Below are 22,454 nucleotides of genomic sequence, written 5' to 3'. Positions count from 1 at the left end.
CGCTATGCTGCTTCTTCTGCTCATTGATGGTTTTCCGTGGTTTCCCATTTTCACACCAGGCAAATGCTGGGGCTCTTCCTTAATTAAGGCCACGACCGCTTCCTTTCCAGTCCTAGCCCTTTCCTGTCCTATCGTCGCCATAAGGCTCCTCCCGTCTTTGCCGTTCTTTCGACTTGAAAACATTCCCAATTTTGAATCACGATCCGAAATATTTTCCTGTCTAACATCTAAACTTTCTGAACGTTGGACTTCTCTAGATCTTTACGGACTTCCTTAATCCATGCCGTCGTTTTCTTCTGTTCCACAGGTAGTCAAATAACTTTTTGGTTAGTCTCCGCCATAGCCGGTCCCAAGCCCGGTTGAGAAAGGAGAAGCGTGAAACACGGTCAACGGTCTCAAATGCGGATGAGGAATTTCAATTCGCAGCGGCAGTCAGAGCGGAAGAACCTAGTGCAGTAAACTACGAGAAACGTATTATTATTATTATTATTATTATTATTATTATTATTATTATTATTATTATTATTATTATTATTATTATAGAAATAAATACATAGATACAACAAACTACATTGAACATTAATCATACAGACCTCACAGTATCACAGACAAGACACAAGTACACTGGACTGATGATTACAGACGTCCCAAAACATTTAAAATAAATCCTCAACATTGATGAGATGATATCCCGTCAGAAAGAAAGAGAAAGTACGGGCTTCGGTAGAGGGCACTAAAGCGTGCGCGTTTTATATACGGGATGTAAGATTTCTAGACCCTGTGCTGTACAGTATTTTCGCTGATTATTATACCTCTTGCAGATGGCTTACCTCGGGTAATTGTTCCCAGTGTAACCCATATTCCCGGGCGAAATCCTCGAGAGGCATGCGACAACAACATGTCTACCTTCGCTTTTATACAAGCAGTCATTTTAATTCCTGGCCGAGTGTAATAATTACGTGGTGGTTTCTGGCCGGGCAAGGTCTCGCATGATGAGGGCGAAAGTATGCTAATAAGAAATAATTATTTTGAAGATGTGGAGAATGGGCCCCGGGCGACCTTAGCACTACGGCTTGATTCGCAACAGCTTTATGATTGATGCACCACATTAATCACATGGACCTCGCCCACCTCCAACCGCCTTTACCATTTCCAGGAAAGCTCCTCCTTTACTGGTATCGTCATGCAATTCTAGACTTACCGAGGTGCACCTCTAGGACTTCTGCAATATTATAATTACTGCACATGTATGCCTTTTCTAAATGCTTACATGGCATCTGTTATGTAAACTATAGGCCCACTACTGCGGTGTCTAGATCGATCTCTATAACCAAACGGATCCGAAACATTATGAACCGAAGTCTGCTACCCTTCTCATTACGCCAAAAAGACGGATATCAAACATAGATTGAGGTATTAGAGAAAATCTCAAAGAGTTTTCATCTGCAATTTAGTACACTTTGAAACAAAAAGAATCTCAAGTCGGTTCGTTGTCTGAACTACTTAATGAGACCCATCATGAGAACGACAGGGCAAAATATAGGTCATCTTTCCCAGATGAGACCCTACTTACAACCATAAGTCTGCTCTTTGGGACTGCCAGTTCGAATGGCATAAGGCATGACTTTCTGAAAGATCCGAGTTGAATCTAGAATCGAAAGAAACGAAAGGGAACGTTTCAGATCCTTGAGGTTCCCTGCTCTGAAATTAGGCATATTTTTAAGAAAAGTAAAGCTCTGTAGAACACCGGAGAATCCTAAATATACAACATAACATTTTGATAAAGAGCACAGCCTAACGTTCCAAACGCATTGGATTTAGTGAAATTGGGAGCTAATTTGGAGTCCCAGAAGTATTCTACCAGTGTATAGTCAGAAACAACGCTTGAATTTTTCGGCAACGTTCTAGACTTTCAATTCTGAAGTCAAAGGTAACAATTTTCTTTTATCTATAGACATTTGTTTCTTTTGTAATTACCAACAATTAATACTCGATGTGTTGGAAAGTGGGGCTCCATCACTTCACTCCGAGGGCTGGACGACCGCCAATTGACAGACGTGTTCTTGTAGGTCTTTCAACTCCCTGCAGTTAATAGTCTTCATTATTATTAGTGTTGCGTGTGAGCTGACAACTGTCGGCTTTCTTCCGTAACACGAAATATCAGTACCTATGTCTCCAGCTGAATGAGGTGGACAATTCTTGTCATCCTCCCCACTTCTGATCACGGCTCCCCATGGCGAAGAACGTTCGACTACCTGTGGCGTAAACGAAAGAGATTGAGTGATAGAAGTTTATCAGTGATATCACATCCGATATGGAGTTCGGAACAGTGCCTTTCGCTGGAATTACTGCCCTTTCATTTATTCCTCTGCCCATGACCCCCATCCTACTCGGACATCGTATGGCCCGTCTTCAGTGGTGTAATTAACGTCACAGATGGACTCAAAAACGTCTTGTCTTCTTTAGACCATGACGAGTGAGTCCCACCATAACATCAGGGCTGATGTAGGTCGTGTCACAGCGCGGACTACCACGGAACGACCCAGCCAGTTCACAGCAGGTAACAGCAGAATATCATAGTTACAATCTTAAGTTATTCTTTTGTCCTTAGGTTAGATGTACAGTAGCACAATTAATGGAGTGAGCTCGCATTTACGATCAACGGTGTTGTGAAAGTATCTTCACAACTGTTTGCTTTCAGATGGAATTTACTGTACGTGAGAGAAATCTGGGTGGACTCAGGATGTCTTATTCGCAAGATGGAAGTAACAGGCATGAAAGTAGCGAGAGTGATTGGGTACGAACAATGGTAGCAGCATACTCAAAGTCAGAAAATATAGTATAAGTTAGGAATGAACTCTATGAGTGAAGCTGTACGGGTCGGGCTGTTTGACCCAGGTGGTTGAGGCGCTGGCCTTCTAACCCCAACATGGCAGGTTCGATCCTGGCTCAGTCTGGTGGCATTTGAAGGTGCTCAAATAAGCCAATCTCGTGTCAGTAGATATAGTGGCACGGAAAACAACTTATGTGGGACTAAATTCCGGCACCTTGGCTTCTCCGAAAACCGTAAAAGTAGTTAGTGGGACGTAAAGCAAATAATATTATTTTATTGAAGTTGTACGAATAAATCAGCCTCGGTTGTGGGGTTAATTGAAGCGAATGAAGAAGGATAAGTTACTAGGAGAATAATGAGCACGCCATGGAGAGTAAGAAAAACATAGGGAGACCGACAATCTGAAGGCAAGAGGTGTCGGACTAAACGAGCCCACAGAGCTAGTTGCAAACAAAGGACTGAACATTTATTTCTTTTTTTACAATTTGTTTTACGTCGCTCCGACACAGCTAGGTCTTATGGCGACGATGGGGTAAGAAATGCCTAGGAGTGGGTAGGAAGCATCCGTGGAGTTAATTAATGTACAGCCCCAGAATTTGCCTGGTATAAAAATGGGAAACCAAGGGAAACCATCTTCAGGGCTGCCGACAGTGGAGTTTGAACCCACTATTTCCCAGATGCAAACTTACGGCTGCGCGCCCCTAACCGCACTGCCGATTCTCCCGGTCACAGGATTGTAGAGCCAATTAGTTAAATGACGTAGGCATAGAGGATTAACGCTGGTGGTCATTGTATTCCATAATAAATATGTATGTCTATCAAACGTACAGGCCAGCAGCATGTCTAGGACCGGTACTTTTCCAAGTATTTCCTCAATAAGCTGCGCATGGTCATTGTGTGATCCCAAAAATATTACTAACTTGCCGATTATCTAAGGATATGGAAAACTGGGCATGTATTTCAATAGTCCTAAAAATTAAGACTGGAAGTTCTGTAATATTTATAGTAATTTTATTAAGACTCCGTTATAGATCCCACTATGTTTTTGTGTTTGGTCCCTCTTGGCGTTGTGCAAGATTATCTCTAGTAAAATAGGCAAACAGTTACATACAGTTTGACCGAATTTGTTGTAAAAACACTAAAAGAAATACAGATACTTCTAACACACAAATTGCATTGTTGCCAAGTCTGTAAGGCAATAATGAGCAGTGCCCTCTACGGCTCGTCGCGAGGCACGTATTTGGTGAGTGCTGCTATCTGGCGTAGCACAAAACTCCACGGCGGGTTGCCGACGACAAGAGACCGAGATATGAAACGCACCGAACATGCCGCCCACCTAATTGGTTTAAAAATTAAAATTAATAAGATGAGTTTCACTGTTGCTCGTAATCATACCTCTATAAATTACGCACGTCACAACACCCTACTGTTAAACTCGTATGTTTGGTTTGTTACATGGCTGGTTTCGCGATCAACTGTTAAATTTGGAGATGATCAATTGGCGCGCTCGCCCTTCTCTTGCGGAGCAATATGAGCGTTATTAATCTGTCACATGCTACGTAGTATTAGTAGCTTTCGAAACAACGGCTATGTTCGATGTAGTAAGGGTGAGCACATAGGCTTTTATCAACCTAGTGATATAGGGGATGATCTCAGCTACCTGGAGATGCAAATATGTATACATACATACATACATACATACATACATACATACATACATACATACATACATACATACATACATACATACATACATACATACATACTTCATCATTATAGACCATTATGCCTTTCAGCTTTCAGTCTGCAAGCCTCTGAGAATTTAGTAAATGTCGCCACAATCCTCTATTTGCAACTAGTGCTGTGGCCTCATTTAGTTCCATACCACTTGTCTTTAAATCTTTAGAAACTCAGACTAACCATCGTTGCTTTGGTCTCCCTCTACTTCTCTTACCCTCGATAACAGAATCCATTATTCTTCTAGGTAACCTATCCTCCTCCGTTCGCCTCACATTACCCCACCACCGAAGCCGGTTTATGCGTACAGCTTCATCCATCGAGTTCATTCCTAACTTAGCCTTTATCTCCTCATTCCGAGTACATTCCTGCCATTGTTCCCACCTGTTTATACCAACAATCATTCTCGCTACTTTCATGTCTGTTACTTCTAACTTATGAACAAGATATCCTCAGACCACCCAGCTTTCACTCCCGTAAAGCAAAATTGGTCTGAAAACACACTTTTGTAAAGATAGTTTCGTCCGGGAGCTGACTTTCATCTTACAGAATATGGTTGATCGCAGCTGGGAGCTCACTGCATTATCTTTACTACACCTTGATTCAATCTCACTTACTATATTACCATCCTGGGAGAAACACATCCTAAATACTTGAAATTATCTACCTGTTCCAGTTTTGTATCACCAATCTGACATCCAGTCCTCTTGGATTTCTAACCTACTGACATCAATTTAGTTTTCGAGAGGCTATTTTTCGTACCATACTCATTGCACCTATTTTCAGGTTCCAAGATATTAGACTGTAGGCTTTTGGTACAATCTGCCATGAAGACCAAGTCGTCAGCATAGGCCAGACTGCTTACTACATTTCCACCTGCGTGAATCCCCACTGCCACTTTATACCTTTCAGCAGATGACCATGTAAACTACGAACAACAACGGTGAAATATTGCAGCCTTGTCTAACCCCTGTAAGTACCATGAACTAAGAACTCATTCTACCATCAATTTGCACTGCAGCCCAATTGTCAACATAAATGCCTTTGATTCATTTGAACGATCTATCCTTAATTCCATTGTCCCCCATTATGGCGAACATCTTTTCCCTCGGTACCCTATCATATGCTTTCTCTAGATCTACGAAACATAAACACAACTGACAGCCTCTCTGTGGTCTGAAACCACACTGGTTTTCATCCAACTTCCTCTCAACCACTAATCGCACCCTTCTTTCCAAGATGCTAGTGAATACTTTGCCTGGTATATTAATAAATGAGATACCTCGATAATTGTTGCAATCCTTTCTGTTCTCTTGCTTATAGATATGTGCAATTACTGCTTTTGTCCAATATGAAGGTACCTTACCGACACTCCATGCTAATCTTATTACCCTATGAGGCCATTTTATCCCTGACTTCCCACTATATTTCATCATTTCAGGTCTAATTTCATCTGTTCCTGTTGCTTTATGATAATGGAGTTTATTTACCATCATTTCCACTTCCTCAAGCGTAATTTCACCAACGTCATTTTCCTTCTCCCCATGAGCTCCGTTGTTCGCGATACCACCATGAGTTGAGAAGATTTTCAAAACATTCCCTCTGCCTGTGCAGTAATTTCCTGGGATCTATTATGAGATTACCTGAATTACCCAAACACTGTTCCTTTCCTTTTTGCCTCCCTTCCTAAGATTCTTTATTACTGTCCGGGAAGATTTTCCTGCTGCTTTATCTAGCCTTTCCAGGTTATTACCAAAATCTTCTGACGACATTTTTTTTTTGGATTCAAGAACTATTTGTTTCGTTCTGTTTCTTTCATCTATGTACAATTCCCTTTCTGCATCAGCCCTTGTTTGGAGCCATTTTTGATAACACTTCTTATCAAAAGAAGATATTCGCTCTTTCCCATCTATACACACAGTTGTTCCTAGGTATTCTCTTGGTGTTGATACCACAGCATCCCTGTATGCCACCCATTCTCTTTCCATGTCCTGAATCTGCTTACAGTTCACTGTTCGGAACTTCTTACTAATTATGCCCATGTAATTCTATCTAATGCCTTCGTTTTAGAGGGTCCCGGGTTCGATTCCCGGCCGGGTCAGAGATCTTAATTGCTTCTGGTTAATTTTTATGGCTCGGGGACTGGGTTTTCGTGTCTGTCCCAACACTCGCCTCTTCATATTCACACAACACAGCACACCACCCTACCAACCACCAGAGAAACAGGCAATTGTGATTACATCCCTCCATATAGGGTTGGCATCAGGGAGGGCATCCAACCGTAAAAGAAAGCCAAATCCACATGTGCGACGCAGTTCACACTCACGACCCCACAGGTGTGGGAAAAGCGGTATGAAAAGAAGAAGAATTAGAAGTTCTTCTCTCTAATATCCTCGACCTGAAGATTGTCTTCCCTTATTCGTTTGTTGCAGACAGATTTCACTTTATCCTAGGGCCAGAGATACTTAGTTCAATACAGATCAGATAGTGGTCTGTTTCATCGAAAAATCCCCGAAAAATCCGTACATTCCTAACATATTTCCTGAATTCGAAGTCGGTTAAGATATAGTCTCTTATGGATCTAGTAACCCTACCATCTCATGTGTAGCGGTGAATAGCCTTATGCTTGAAGAATGTATTCGTAACTGCTAAACTCATACTAGTACAGAAGTCCAGCAGACGCTTCCCATTCCTATTAGCATCTATATCTTCCCCACATTTACCAATCACCCTTTTGTATCCTTCAGTTCTATTTCCAACTCTCGCATTGAAATCACCGATAAGCACTATCCTACCCTTGCTGTTGACTCTGACTACGAAGTCACTCAGTGCTTCATAAAACTTGTCAATTTCATCCTCATCTGCACGCCCACGTGGTGAATTCACTGAGACAATTCTCGTCCTAATTCCTTCAATTGCCAAATTTATCCACATCATTCGCTCGTTTACGTTCCTAACAGAAACTATGTTGCATGCAATAGTATTCCTGATGAACAGCCCTACCCCAGACTCTGCCCTTCCCTTTTCAACACTGTCATATACACTTTATAATCTCCTATCTCTTCCCCGTTATCTCCCCTTACCCGAATTTCTCCTAGCACATCCATGTATTGTAACCGTTCATCACTATGCCATAGGCATGTTAGGTTTAGTCAATTATATATGCCATTTTCCGCAACATTCTGTGACATATAGTGTCGTAATTAGCAGTTTACGTGCCGAACCGGGATATGACTTGCGATACGCAGGCCCGAAGGGAGCAGTTTTCTGCGCTGTATCGAGAAAAGGATACGGTATTACCGCGGAACATTGAAATCGCGTTCTCACTCGGTGCGAGAGAGGAGGAGAGATGACGCTACGTGTGGAAATGTAGGTTGTCAGAGAGTAGAGTGCATTAAGGTGTGCTAACCCCCAAGAAATAAAAATCCTTACTGATTACACACCGCATTTAATTGGTGCCAATTCACTATATTTAACTAAAACGAAGAAGAAAAAGAACACCATTATCTGAGATAATACTGTATATGGAAATTTATAGGTCAGGTGTCATTCGAACCGACGTATTTAATGCAAATTGTTGATGCATATTAATGCAATACTTTAATAGTGGATCGGTAATGACGCATGTCATATGGTGGTGCGCAGACTGAAGCTGAGTACTAAGATCTGGCAGCGTGAGGAAAAAGGTGGGAGAACTTACGAGATGAACCATGACACGTGAATTTATAAAAGGACGCTTTTGAGATTGTGAACGACCCGCTGATCAGATAGACTTAAAACTGGATCAGTATAAAACAGGGGTCACGAGCTATAATTCGATTACTTTCACGTCGCAGAAAGATTCCGTTTACCGGAGCCCAATCTCGATTAGGGGCTTGGTCTACCTCCTCCACAACCACTCAGCCCAAACACTATAAATAAAACCCGGAGCTAAATGCAAGATCCCATTTATAATTTGTGCACCTGCAGTACTTACGTGTCACTAATGAACTATGGATATCAGTGTATGAATTGTTGTGTTGAGGAAAAAACATATCAGCGTGGAGTGAATATCGCGAAATAAGCCGTGTGGTACGAGATAAAGTACAGTAATGATTAATAAGGTGTTATTTCAACATTTAATCCTTTAAATATTAAAGTTTTCACTGTCGGCTTATGATGCAATCATCAGAGAAAGGGCAAACGCATCAGGTTGTTTAGAAGCTTTTTTTTTGCAAGGGGCTTTACGTCGCGCCGACACAGATAGGTCTTATGGCGACGATGGGATAGGAAAGGCCTAGGAGTTGGAAGGAAGCGGCCGTGGCCTTAATTAAGGTACAGCCCCAGCATTTGCCTGGTGTGAAAATGGGAAACCACGGAAAACCATTTTCAGGGCTGCCGATAGTGGGATTCGAACCTACTATCTCCCGGATGCAAGCTCACAGCCGCACGCCTCTACGCGCACGGCCAACTCGCCCGGTTGTTTAGAAGTAGTGAGACAGCCGATTATATTCAGTAATTAATAGTGGCTGATTTTAACCCATTTAAACAGTGATTGACACTCAGTAACATTAAAAGAACGGTGTTCGTGATAGGAAGAACGTTTGCATACTCCATGGACACTCGGTGTAACAATTAGTCAGACTGTGTGATTAAAGGGGAAAATAATAGTGATTTATACAAACTTACTACTATTTGGATTAGCCCATTTGAATTTATAAGTGGATCTAATCACCAGTAGGTTCTTTGAAAACACATAAACAGTGTTATTAACTAATTTTCCCAATTTTGCCTGTATGTTCGTGAGTGATCGTCGAACCCAAGAATTGGAATCAACGAGAAACGCGCCTTAAGTGCTAGCATTCATCTCTTCAGGGAACGTCTAGAGATTTCAACAATAGAAGACTACAATACGGGACATGGAATGTTGTGAGGAGGAAGAAGAACCAAGGACTATTTAAGAATGGAGCTGTCGTCATGAAGGTCCTAAATCCCAGGTGTACCCTCGAGATGGCAGCGAACCACAGGCAGTATCTGATAAGTACATTTGTTAAATATATTAAACCACGAGATTTGCATGCTAGTAACAACTTTTATTTGTAAATTTTAAAAAATGTTGTAATTGATAATATTAAATGTAGGGAACACTATACGCGTGTGACTGGGAAGGATTATTTTATTAATTTAATTAGGATTTATGTGATTTAAGGACAATCACTAATATTCCAGCGGGCTTATTAGCATGAATTAGTACATAGATCCCATAAATTCTTAGTGCGCGTGAGGCACATATTTTGAGGAGAATGGCACTTCAGTTAAATTTATAATTTCTTCCTAATGTTACTAACTGGTAAGGATCTTCATAATAATTTGAATATAGATTATGTGTTCGCTTCACAGGGTGATTCAGGAATTTTATAAATCCCATATAATAAATATATGATCATTGAAGATATTCAAGCCGAGGTGTAATTTGTGAATTATATAGATACGCAAGTGAAATAAAATTAGTCAAATGACTTGTGAGAATATAGTCTTCTATATAAATGAATAACATGGATTTTAGATGCAGTAGCATGAATGGGGAATATGAAACTTGTGAAATGTTTGAGATGAAGGAATGGCAAAGAATTAGAACAATGATGGCTGTTGTGATGTTTGAATTAGGCTGTATATGGCCGGAATAATAATACATAAGAATTGTTGGCCCTTAAATAAATGTGTACTTGGAAACGAGCCAATATGACAAGTAAGAAAAAGAAAGAAAGAAGGAAAGAAATAGAAAGTGTATTTTGGCCGCGAGCTAGGACATTGGTCATTGTGAAAGAGACATATTTACGATGTAAAAGGATTTGTCTGGTCCGAGGGGAACCATGTTGTCTCCAAATGGTCTCAAACATTTGCCTCGTAAGTTTCCTTCATTCACCAATGCAATATCAATCCCATGCTAATGATACATTATGAGTAGCGTTGATAATTTTATTATTCGGCGAAGGACGTATTCCTCCCCATGTTTATATATCAAATTAGCTCGTGATAGGAGTTTAAGATTTTGTACCTCGGAAGCTGGAGAACGCGGGTCGACCCGCGTCAGAATGATGGATTTAACCTGATACTATATGGCTTGACCAGGCCATATCTTCAAGATGTATTGTCTGCTGTATGTTTAATATTGCTGTATGTAATGTATTTATGTATTTCATTAGTCCCAAGTGATATTGTGTTGGGTTAGATATCAGTGTTGGTTGATTTACTTTGAATATAACAAGGTTAGGTGAACCTAGGATACGCGTATGTGTTCAGTATAATGTGTAATTGATGTGGTTAAATAGACCATGTGTTTGATATACGGCGATGCAATCTCGTGCGTGAGAAAAATGTATTAATAAGATGCATAAATTCCACAACCATGACGGTTAACTAATATGATTTAATGAGAGAACGCCACCCTGACTTCTGGTCAGTCCATTCAAATAATAGAAACCATCGAGTATCATTGCTTAAAGAAAAGTAAATTTGCGTATGTGAAATGTGTATATAGTACCAGTGCACACTAATAAGGGATTTAAAGTATGCCAAGCAAAAACCACGATAGTGTACGAACTGCTAGTGAAAGACGTGGAGGCATAGTGTATACAATTGATTGATTTACTATTGATTATTTTTGTTTGTAATAATATGGCGTTTTCTCATGTATTTATCGTGTGGTTCTATCAGTTTAATAAAATGTTAGTATATATTCTTAACAAATATTTTTCTCATTCAATAATATTAATGTATTCCTCTTACATTATAGAGAACCCTACTTTCGTTATATTTAATGTAGTGCCTATTTTTCTTTTATGAACGTTCCATTACCCGTATGCTTCTGAGCTTTGGCCGTTGACGCAATGAAAGTACGGAGGATGGGACTTCGAACCCCGGGAAGTGATTTCTGAAGGTTCTCATCCAGGAATTCCATTTATATATTTGTTTGTGAAGCCAAATTATGTAATTGTTGCCCAGATATATCCGGGATGGGCACAATATATATTCGACCACTGGCGGTTTCGCCTTTCTCTTCCGCAACGTCTCATATTATAAATGTTTATTGCAAATAAGCAGTTTTGTTACGTAATGTTTAGCTGGTATAGTCAGGGGACTTTCTGGCCAAATGGTACATTAGTATTCTCCAACCGATAGCCCACCCTCAGCAGATTGTCCCCATCCAGGAATGGAAGTAACGTGAGGAGTTTGCTGTGAGAGGGTATTGCCTTCCCATGCCGCAAGGCTTGTACCTCCTGAGCATGAGATAAATGCTGTATAGTGCGCACGATAACCGTTAAAGGGTCTCACAGTTCGACAGTAGTCAGCAGTCCATTCCGCCTTGATGCTGCTACTTGCCTCGTATTTTGATGAAATCTGAGAACATAAGTAAAGCCTCGATGCAGTATTGGTCAAGTAGAAAACTTGATGAAGAATTTCTCCATCTTCGCATGTTTAGGAATAAAGCATATTTTCATTCCTCGCCGCTGTTGTTTCGAAACTGTTGTAGTTCTCATCCTCTGGAAATTATGTTTGCTGGCTTGCCAAATGATCCAACATGTATTCAAACTTCCCGAGTTAGCCGCTGGATCTCCTAAATCCTGTTGGCCACGTAGGTTTTCCACAACGAAGAGCATTCAGCAATCCATGCCAAACCAATGGGTGAATAGGTTCAATAATATCGGTGGCTGATCTGCAGATTGAGGGCCTTGTAAATATTATTCATCAATTGACTTAAAAGGAGAGCACCACTCAACTCAAATGTTAAGAGTGACAGTTGCTTCAAAGGAGCAACCGTCGATTTGGAAGACAGTAAATGCACTGAGCTGTTTCCACTCAGGCTTGTGTAATGAAGATAAACACAGAGACCATAGGCTCTCTCTGAGGCATCAGAGAATGCGTGCAGTTCTGCTCCTGTACTCATACAGTTCGCTGTTGTCCTTTGTGCTGTACGAATTTTGTTCAGTTCAGGATGTTGCTTGTGAATTTCCTTCCATCGTGTCTGAAGGTCTTGAAGTAAAGGCTCATCCCAATTTAAGCATAGTTGCCAAAGGACTTGAATGATTTATATACAACAATCACTGGCCCTAAAAGCCATAATGGATCGTAGATGAAGGCTACATTAACCAGCACCATCCTTTTGGTCCATACTGCACTATTGTGGGTACAATCTACGACACTGAATTGCAATAAATCGCGATTGGTATCCCAGAGTATGAGAAGAGTCTTCATCGCACCATCTTCTAGGACAGGCTGCAAGTACTCGGTTGTCATGAAGTGTCGACGGAATAACCCTTAAGATGTCGGGGTTTTTGGAGCTCCGTTTTCGGATTGAAATCCTCCAGTCCTTAGTAGTGAGGTGATATCATTATAGAGTTGGATTGTGTTCCCAACACTGTCTGTACCTGTCAGTAGGTCGTCACCGTAGAAGCCTTGCTTAACAACTTCAATAAATTTCCAAATTCTTTGCAATTATTTAAGAAAAGAGTAGGTAAACAACAGATAAGGAACTGCCACATGGGCGACTGCCGTAAATGCAGATCACTGGTGATTGATTGATTGATTGATTGATTGATTGATTGATTGATTGATTGATTGATTGATTGATTGATTGATTGATTGATTGATTGATTGATTGATTCCGAAGAATATTTGTGCTGACAGTCAAATGCAATATGGAGTAAGCCATAAGTGGCTAAGTATGGAGCTGTTGCAGTGCCATAGGTTACAGTGGTCAAAGAATATATGTTTGATTTTTGAATAGGACAACTGCACCACACTATCCTTTGAAGATCTCCGTCAGACTCGTTTAAATGGATCTGCCTGTACATTTTCTCGATGTCAGCAGTTAATGCGTATTTGTGTGTTGCATCCTGCTGAACTGTTCGCCCAATTATCATTAAATCATTCAGCGATAATGAGGAAGTAGTTTTAGCGGAAGCACTGTAGACCACTCTGACCTTAGTAGTGCTGCTCCGGTACTTAACTACTGCACGATGAGGCATATAGTAGCATGACTGTGACTGGTTAACAGGATTGATGAGTTCCATATGTTCAGCTGCCAATACTCTTCAATGAATGCGTTGTGCTCAGTCTTGAGATCAGGTTGTCGCGACAATCTTCTTTCCATAAAACCAAAATGCCGCTTAGCATTTGTGAGGCGATCTCCTAGTTGTCCAACTTCCTTTCGTAGAGGCAATCTTACAATAAATCTCCCAGTCATGTCACGGGTGAAAGTTTTGAAGAAGTGTTCTTCGCACAGGTTCTCTTCCTATGAATGTTAACGTGTAATTAACTCCTCTTGCGACTGGAAGCGTTTCACCTGGGCGTGCAGGTTTTCAGTTGTTGACAAGAAAGAAGTCGCTGCCTTCATCCGTTGACCAATGGAATGAGCAGGAATACATCCTGACAGTACCAAGCCGAGTTGCATCTCCTGCAGTATTGGATAGCCTTCCTCGGTAGGTTGTTTAGGCATCAGAATTTCAAAAAGTATCGTAGCACCCAACAAGACGTTTATCTCCCTAGGTTGGCGGAAGTTTGGATCAGCGAGATATCAGTGGGTAGTTGCCAGTCTTCATTATGTATTCTTGATGAAGAAAGTGGACTGGTAATGAGACGCAGCAGAGAACATACCATACAATGTGCCTATTGTAAGTACCAACTCCAGATACCATTTTCTTATGGCAAAAGTGAGAGGATTCCGTAGCCTGTGCATTACTAATGCCATAATGGGCACGTAATGGCTACTATGTTTGACATCCAAACGGTCAGCCAAATCCTGCGATACGAAATTAATTAGAAAAGCGCTATCTAAACAGGGCTCGACATTGATAAATTTGACCGTCACTACGCTTAATATTGACTACAGCCGTAGACAGTAACACATCACTGTGAGGGTAAGTACCCCTCACTGAACAATAGCAGTGATGTCGGGAAGTACTATTTGAGGAGGCACCACTGCAATCCATGTTGCGTTCGAAGTGTAACATTGTGTGATGGCCTCTATTGCAGATTCGACAGTTCTCTGATTTACAGTTACGAGCTACAGTATGTGGTCTTTTCTTAGGATATTGTAACATGGGTTATGATCTCTCACATATTAATCACGGGCATTCACATCGTGATTTCTGAATTTGACAGATTTTTCAGGGCCTGAGCTGAATTACACATTACTCAATGGGGATATGTAAGAACTAAGTACTTCCGTGCATCCCTTGAGCTAGAACACATTACCCTGAAGTCTTACTTATTGCAACAATCTCGAATGTATGGCAATTACTCTCCAAAAAATTAAGCAAGTCCTTCAAACTGGGGTGCGTTTCACTTGATGTACTGTTCTCCAATTATTTCCTAACGTTAAGACTAATGCGATCTAATAATAAATATGATAGTATGATGTCGTGCAAAGGCGTTTTGGGTTTTAAAGCTTCAATGGCATTTAAGTTGCTACAGAGCTGATTTATTAATAATCGTACCTCTTTAGTTGAATAGTGTTTTGCATGTTTTGCAATTTCCTGATGTGCAGATCAGAAATGAGTCTACGGTTGTGGTATCGATTCCGTATTGATTCCCATGCGACCTTGACATTATCTTGCGATAGAGGTCAATTCTCTATGAGACGGTGTAAGTTCACCTGACAAGCACAACGGCAAATAACACGAGGGCTGTAAATAAAATAGTGGTTACGTAGTCCAGACACTCGCTGGAGATGGGCATGCGCAAATGGGATTTAGGAACGATCAGGTGGCGCGGTTTTCGATGTTTAGTATGCATTTGAAGGGCCTTCAGTCCGGATTGTTTTTGCTGTATGGCGTTGAAGTGAGGAGTGTCGATTTTACCGCTCTAAAGCATGTTTTCAAAACGTGATCACCGTTCTTGGATTAAAATCGAGGTTGCACATGGCAAAAATGCATCAGAATGTTATCGAGGATTACGTGAAGCCTGTGGCGAGAATGTATTACATTATAGGACGGTTGCACGATGGGTCAAGGCATTTCGTGCGAGTCGGATGAGACTGAGGATTTGCACCGCACAGATCGGCCATCCATTCCTCAAAATCAGATTGACATCGTGAGTGGTCTCGCTTCCCTAGATGATCGATGGACTGCTCTGGAATTATCAGTAGAGGTTGGTCTCAGTCACCAATATGGCACATAGTGACGAAATGCCTTAACATGAGGAAAATTGCTTTCCGGTGGGTTTCACATCAACTCACCTACGTACAGCAATGGCACCGGTATGCACTGACTGGCATCCACCTGGACAGAGACCGGAGCGAAGGAGACGCATTTCTGCAGCGTATTGTCGCCATTGATGAGACGTGGGCACGAGCCTACGAGCCTGAATTAAAGCGTCAGTCGAATGAATGGCATCCCCCAGGTTCGCCACGTCCACAGAAATTTCGACAGGAACCCAGTCGGGTGAAGCTTATGCTGCATACGACTAGGAGGGTGTTATTCATATGCATACTGCGCCAACAGTGACTGCTATTTCCTATTACTGGAGCAACATCTGTGTCCGACTATGCGGCACAAACGACCACGTTTATTGCGAGACGATCTCCCTATCGTGTAGCATGACAACGCACGTTGTCACCTCGCAAACAATGTCAAGCTCTTATAGCAGCAGTGACTTTGGGAGGTCTTAGAACTCCCTCCGTACTCTAGAGACATGAATCCTTGTGAATTCAACCTGTTTCCGAAGTTGAAAGAAACCCTCCGAGGCCGCCGATTTCCTGGCGTGGCATCTGTACATCGCGCAGTAGAGCGCTCCGTCGCCGTCATCAACAGAGAATGCCTTGCGAACGTTTTCCTGACATTTGGCGAAAGGTAACAGATGTTGTGGCTGACTACACTGAAGGAATGCCATGCAATTGTATTTTTTAGTTCATTAAATATTGCGTTCTATCAATATTGCCACTACTTTATTTACAGTCCTCATAGTATATTTGAAAATAGGTTAGAGAATCATTGTAGACGATCAATGCTTCGAATGTGTCATAAAATCATGCAATTTACCGCTGAACTACTACTCTCCTAGTGTTGACACTCTCGTTGTTTATGGATGAAGGTGGAGATGTAGCTTCATTGTCCAACAAAGTTTCTATTTTTATTTTATCTCCAAGCATAAGCCCCCAAAAGTTGCTCTATCCGCATCATGTGACACATCCGCGGGATTATCAATTTCCAGTTTTGTTTGAATGCCATTATATTTTACCGTCCTCGACAATAACTTTCTCCTAAGCTTAACCTCATGAAGAGTGTCTCCATTTTTCAAAGCATTTAAAAATAAGCTTAAACGAGTCACACGTCATTTGATGACCACTCGTTTTCTATCAATACACGTGTATCATTGTTATCCAAATTGGCCCAGGCATCAAGGAAATAAAGATAATAATAATTTTACCTTATTGGCTTTACGTCCCACTAACTACTTTTACGGTTTTCGGAGACGAGGAGGTGACGGAATTTTGTCCCGCAGGAGATCTTTTACGTGTCAGTAAATCTACCGGCAAGATTTTGACGTATTTGAGCATTTTCAAATAACACCGGACTGAGCTAGGATTGAACCTGCCAGGTTGGGAACGGAAGGCCAGAGCTTCAACCGTCTGAGCCACTCAGCCCGCCGAAACTAGGATGGGAAGAACCAGGTTAAACTCACCTGGTTGTTGTGGATCTGCTTCGATACTGTTTATCTCTCCACGACGATGTACGGTTGTCATCAGAGAAGGTTCTGCATCTCTCGTTTCTCGTAGAGCTGGTCTGCCGCCAACAATGTTGTCGGTAGTTCACTCACACTCGCATTAACATCGTGGATAAGCAGCTACGGCGTCTTTTAGCAGAAGGCTACACGGCCCGCATTGTCTTCGTTCGATATTTACGGACATTACTATGCTCTTTTTAGAGCGCACAGTTTCAATCACGAGCCGGTCCCGTACACCAGCGTCATTGAAGTAAGTCGTAGCACTTCGTCACGTACGGTAACACGTTTGTACGTACTGGTATTACGTAGCACGACATTCTCTGTTAATTAAATTACATCCGGCATTAGAGGACCATAGAATTTTGGCGCTGTGCAACATTCTCTTTGTTAGAATAGACAAGCAGTTACATACAACTTGACCGAATTTATTGTAATAAACACTGAAACAAATACAGGTAATTCTAACACACAAGTTGCAATGTTGTAAGGGCCTAATGTTAATGTGCAGCGTCCGCTGAGGCTAGTCACGAGGTATGTATTGGTACGTATTGCTGTCTGGCGTAAAACAATTATCTGAGCCGGGTTGCAGATCACAAGGCGCCGACACATGAGACGTGTACAAAACAGTCCCGTTGTTGAACATCATTGCCAACATTTCATTAAGACTCCGCTATAGACCCCACTACAATGAGGCTCCATTATAGATTCCACTACGTTATGGTGTCGTTGTTAATCATCACTGCCAACGTTGCAATTTTGTAAGTCAATGTCCCCGAAATATTTTCGTCTCGTGAGCCAATTTCGCAATGATCTAAACTGGATATATAACAAACTTATTGTAACCTTCAGTTGTTGTAGTTGCGGTAAATAGGCCTACCTTACGATTTCCCTCCAATTAATTCATTTTAAATGCGAAAAACTATTCTGATACCAATAAGCAACTGCATTTCCCGTCCAGGCCGTGTAGAGGCAGCATATTTTTGAAACTGCAAAATGTTATAGTTATGATTGGTTGATACGATAAAAGTTGTCACGTTTATAAATTTGCGATTTGATTGGTTGTTCCTTTTCTGAGATGGACTTCAACCATTCTCAAGATAAAGTTTAGATCTTAGAAAAATAATGCAAAACACGTCTTTTAACAAACAAACCCCATGACACTACAGCCCAGAAGGACCTTGGCCTACAAAGCGACCGCTGATATATGGTCAGTGCGACGAGTCCTCTCGGCCGTTATTATCGGTTTTATTACCCGGAGTCGCCATCTTACTGTCATATAGATCCCCAATTGTATTCACGTAGACTGAGTAGATGATGAACCAACCCTCAGGCCCAGGTAAGAAGCCCTGACCTGGCGGAGAATCAAACCCGGTGCCTCCGGGTGAGAGGCAGGCACGCTACCCTCACACCCTTATCAGTCTTTCAAAACCCAACTCAAATTGCAATTCGGCTCTTCGTGGTACCAAAATGCAATAGACCTAAAGGTTCGGGCAGGGTGTGCTAACTCGTCGAAAATGCATCAAAAGAATTAACACATGGCAAATAATTGCTCATGAAAATATACGAAGATCGTTTAGGAGCTAGGAATGCGCATCCTGTACAAAATAATGCCCCCCTCCCCCTAATCGCCTCATACTTCTGGTCATAAATAAGTTTCCTGTTTATACCAGGCTGTGGATTCTACCCCGTCACTGTTCAACCGCCTAATGCCATAGCAGAGAGGCGTGCATCTTTGTACCCGACACGCCCGTCTGTTTTCCTACTCCGTCATCTAGCACGCGTTTCTTATTATCAACTGAGGAAGCTACTGCCTGTCTCTTAACATCTAATGGAGGGACGTGTGGAACAGGGAAACGTAGAATGTAAATAACGTTTTAATAAATTGGAAGAACGTTTGGAACAGGCAAACGTAGATACTCAGGAACAGTTTAATAAAATGGGTGAGTATCTTGATCACCAAACTGAACAGGTAGGCTGTCTCATTAAACGCCAGGACAACCAGAAAGCGTTTTGTAAAGCCCAGGCCGTAGAATACAATATCCGCATCGATACTGTAATGGAAAAGTTAGAAGATGTACAAGTTTTAATGGACAGACGGCTAGACCGTGTAAAGAAAGATGTTGATTTGGATGTAAGAAGAAAGCAACGGGAAATCCATGGTCAATTGCAGGAATTACCTGAGAAGACTAACAAAGGAAGTCAGAAGGCTCATCATACATGTATAGAGATGGACAATGATGATGAATGGATTAGTAAGCTCAAAGGTGAGGCGGATCAGGAAATAATGATAATTCGGAAAGGCAAGCTGACACAAAATATAAAGAATAAAAAGAAGACTGATAAGTTGAAACACCGGATGAAGAAGAAGAAGATGGGAGTTTTACCAGTAGTCCGGAAGAGTGTATTTAAAATTGCTCTTCGTGAGGGCTTAATCAAAGAACTTCAGAAATTTATGAGATGGACCCAAGGGACGGACAACTTTACAAGTTACCAGCGGTTGTCCAGGATATTGAAGAGATGCGTTACTGGGCCAAATCAGCTGCATGATGATATTCAGTTCGTCAGGAACCAATTGGAGAGGAAAGACGTCAATAAAATGATACGTCAAAATGTATTCAGAAGACACATGAATAAAGGAAAGTTTTACCCCAGCTTAGCATTCCAGACAAGCTACGCACTCATGAAGAGAAAGCGGCTGAAGAAAGAGAAAGTGGTTGTGCCGCACCCCTAGAGTGAAAGACGAGGGATGTTTGGCTTAAGACCTCATGCTTTAGAAGTAGGGTCTTGTGGACGAAAGGAAAGGTTTGTAGGCTAATGACAAGTTACGACTGAATGGAAATGGATATTGTGTATATACAGTATAATATTAAGAGCATCTATATAGATCAATAGTATGAGAAACTATATGATAAGAATAAAATTAAGTCTGAGTCTTGGAGTTAGTTCAGATCCTCAAGCAACTGAATACTTCGCGGGAGGCGGAGCTATAAGAAAAAGATGTTAATTAGTTACTGATAGATCACATGAAGAAGAAATCGATGTCATAGATGATACTGAAGATAATGAAGAATTTTCTGAAATTAATTTATTATGGGATGGAGAAGATCTACACGTCGTGAATAATAATGATAAAATTACGGATGATGATGAGTGCAGTGAATGTGCAGGAAAACGAGACCTCAAAATGCAAATATATCTACCAATATTACTGGAAAGACGTAAAATAATGCAAGAAAACATCACGCTTCGGAAATAAGATTATAATTTTATAAAATTGAATAACTTGTAACAATGTTGAATAAGGAAAATCCCTAGTTTCGTGATTTTTCTTAGTCGGAGCGATGGAAGGATGTAACCGTTCATCACCATGCCATAGGCATGTTAGGAGGTCTAGTCAATTATATATGCCGTTTTCCGCAACATTCTGTGACATATAATCTAGTAATTAGCAGTCTACATGCCGAACCGGGATGTGATTCGCGATACCACAGCTCGAAGGGAGCAGTTTCCTGCGCTGTAACGAGAAAAGGATAGCGCAGTACCGCTGAACCTTGAAATCGCGCTCTCTTTCCGAGGAAGCGAGAAGGGAAGATGACGCTACGCGTAGAGATGTAGGTTGTCGGAGAGTGGGCTGAGTTAAGGTGTGTTAACCCCTGAGAAATAAATGTCCTCTACTAATTCAACACCGCATTCACTGGTGCCACTTCACTAAAATTTACTAAAAAGAGGAAGAATAAGAACACCTTCATCTGAAATAATTTTTGGAAAATTATGAGTCAGGTCTCATTCGAACTGATGTATTTAATGCTAATTGTTGATGCATATAAATGCAATACTTGAATAGTGGATCGGTAATGACGCTTGTCATATAGCAGTACGCAGAGTAAAGACGACTGCTGAAATCTGACAACGTGTGGAAAAAGTGGGAGATCTTGCGTGATGAACCATGACGCGTGATCTTCTAAAAGGACGCTTTTAAGAATGTGAATTACCTACTGATCGCTTTAGTATTATATGCGACCAGTAAAAAGTAGAGGTCACAAGCTATAATTTGAGTGTTTTCACGTCGCTGAAAGTTTCCGATTACCGGACCTTCAAATTCAGCAGGGGCATAATTTACCTCCCCCTGATCATTTTGTCCGGAGGCTATAAGTAGAGCCAGGACCTAGATACAGTATCTCATTGTCATTTGTGTAGCTGCGGTACTAACACGTTAGGAGTGAACTTGGATATCAGTTTATGAAGAGTTGTGTCATAGAAGAAAAACACATCAGTCCGGTGAAGGATATCGCGGAATAGGCCGTGTGGTACCAGACAATATACATTATTAGTGAATAGAAGCCTTATTTTAATATTTAACGTTCTAATGGTTAACAACAGTCAGTTACAGCTCATGGTGCAATCATCAATGAAAGGGCAAACGTGTCAGATTGTTTAGTAGTAGTGGGACAGTTAATTATATACAATAATCAGTAATAACCGATCCAAAGCATTCTACGAGTGAGTGACATTCAATAAAATTAAATAACTGTTCCTGACAAATTTTAGCGTTTGCGTACTCCATGGACACTCGTGGTGATATACTGTGTGATTAATGGGGAAATGAACAGTGATTTCTACAAACTTGCCACTATTTGCATTGATCTATTTAAAATTATCGGTGTATCGTGCCAGCAGTAGATCCCTTCTGAAAGTACATAAACAGTGTTTAATAACTAATTTCCCGTTTTTGCTTGTATGTTCGTGAGTGATCATCGAACCCAAGATTTGGAGCCTACAAGAGTCGCGCCTAAGTGCCTGCAGTCATTTCTACAGGGAACGTCCAGAGACTCAACTAAGAAGACCACAGTTCGTGACTTGGATCGTGGTAGTATGGAGAGGAACCAAGGACTATCAGAGAGAAGACCGCTCATCATGAAGGAATAAAAACCTAAGATGTGCCTCGAGATGACGGCAAACCATACGCAGCATGTGATAAGTACATATTTTGAATATATAAACCACGAGATTTGCATGCCAGTAGCAGTTTTTATTTTGTAAATATTAAAAATGTATAATTAATCATTAAAAATGTAGGGAACACCATACATGTGTGACTGGGAAAGATTTATTATTTTAGTTAGGATTTTAAAATGATTTAAAAATAATCATTGATATTTAGCAGGTCTATTTGCACGAA

This window comes from Anabrus simplex, chromosome 2 (genome assembly GCF_040414725.1).
Source record: "Anabrus simplex isolate iqAnaSimp1 chromosome 2, ASM4041472v1, whole genome shotgun sequence".
NCBI classification, from domain to species: domain Eukaryota; kingdom Metazoa; phylum Arthropoda; class Insecta; order Orthoptera; family Tettigoniidae; genus Anabrus; species Anabrus simplex.
This window is presented reverse-complemented; position numbering follows the sequence as displayed.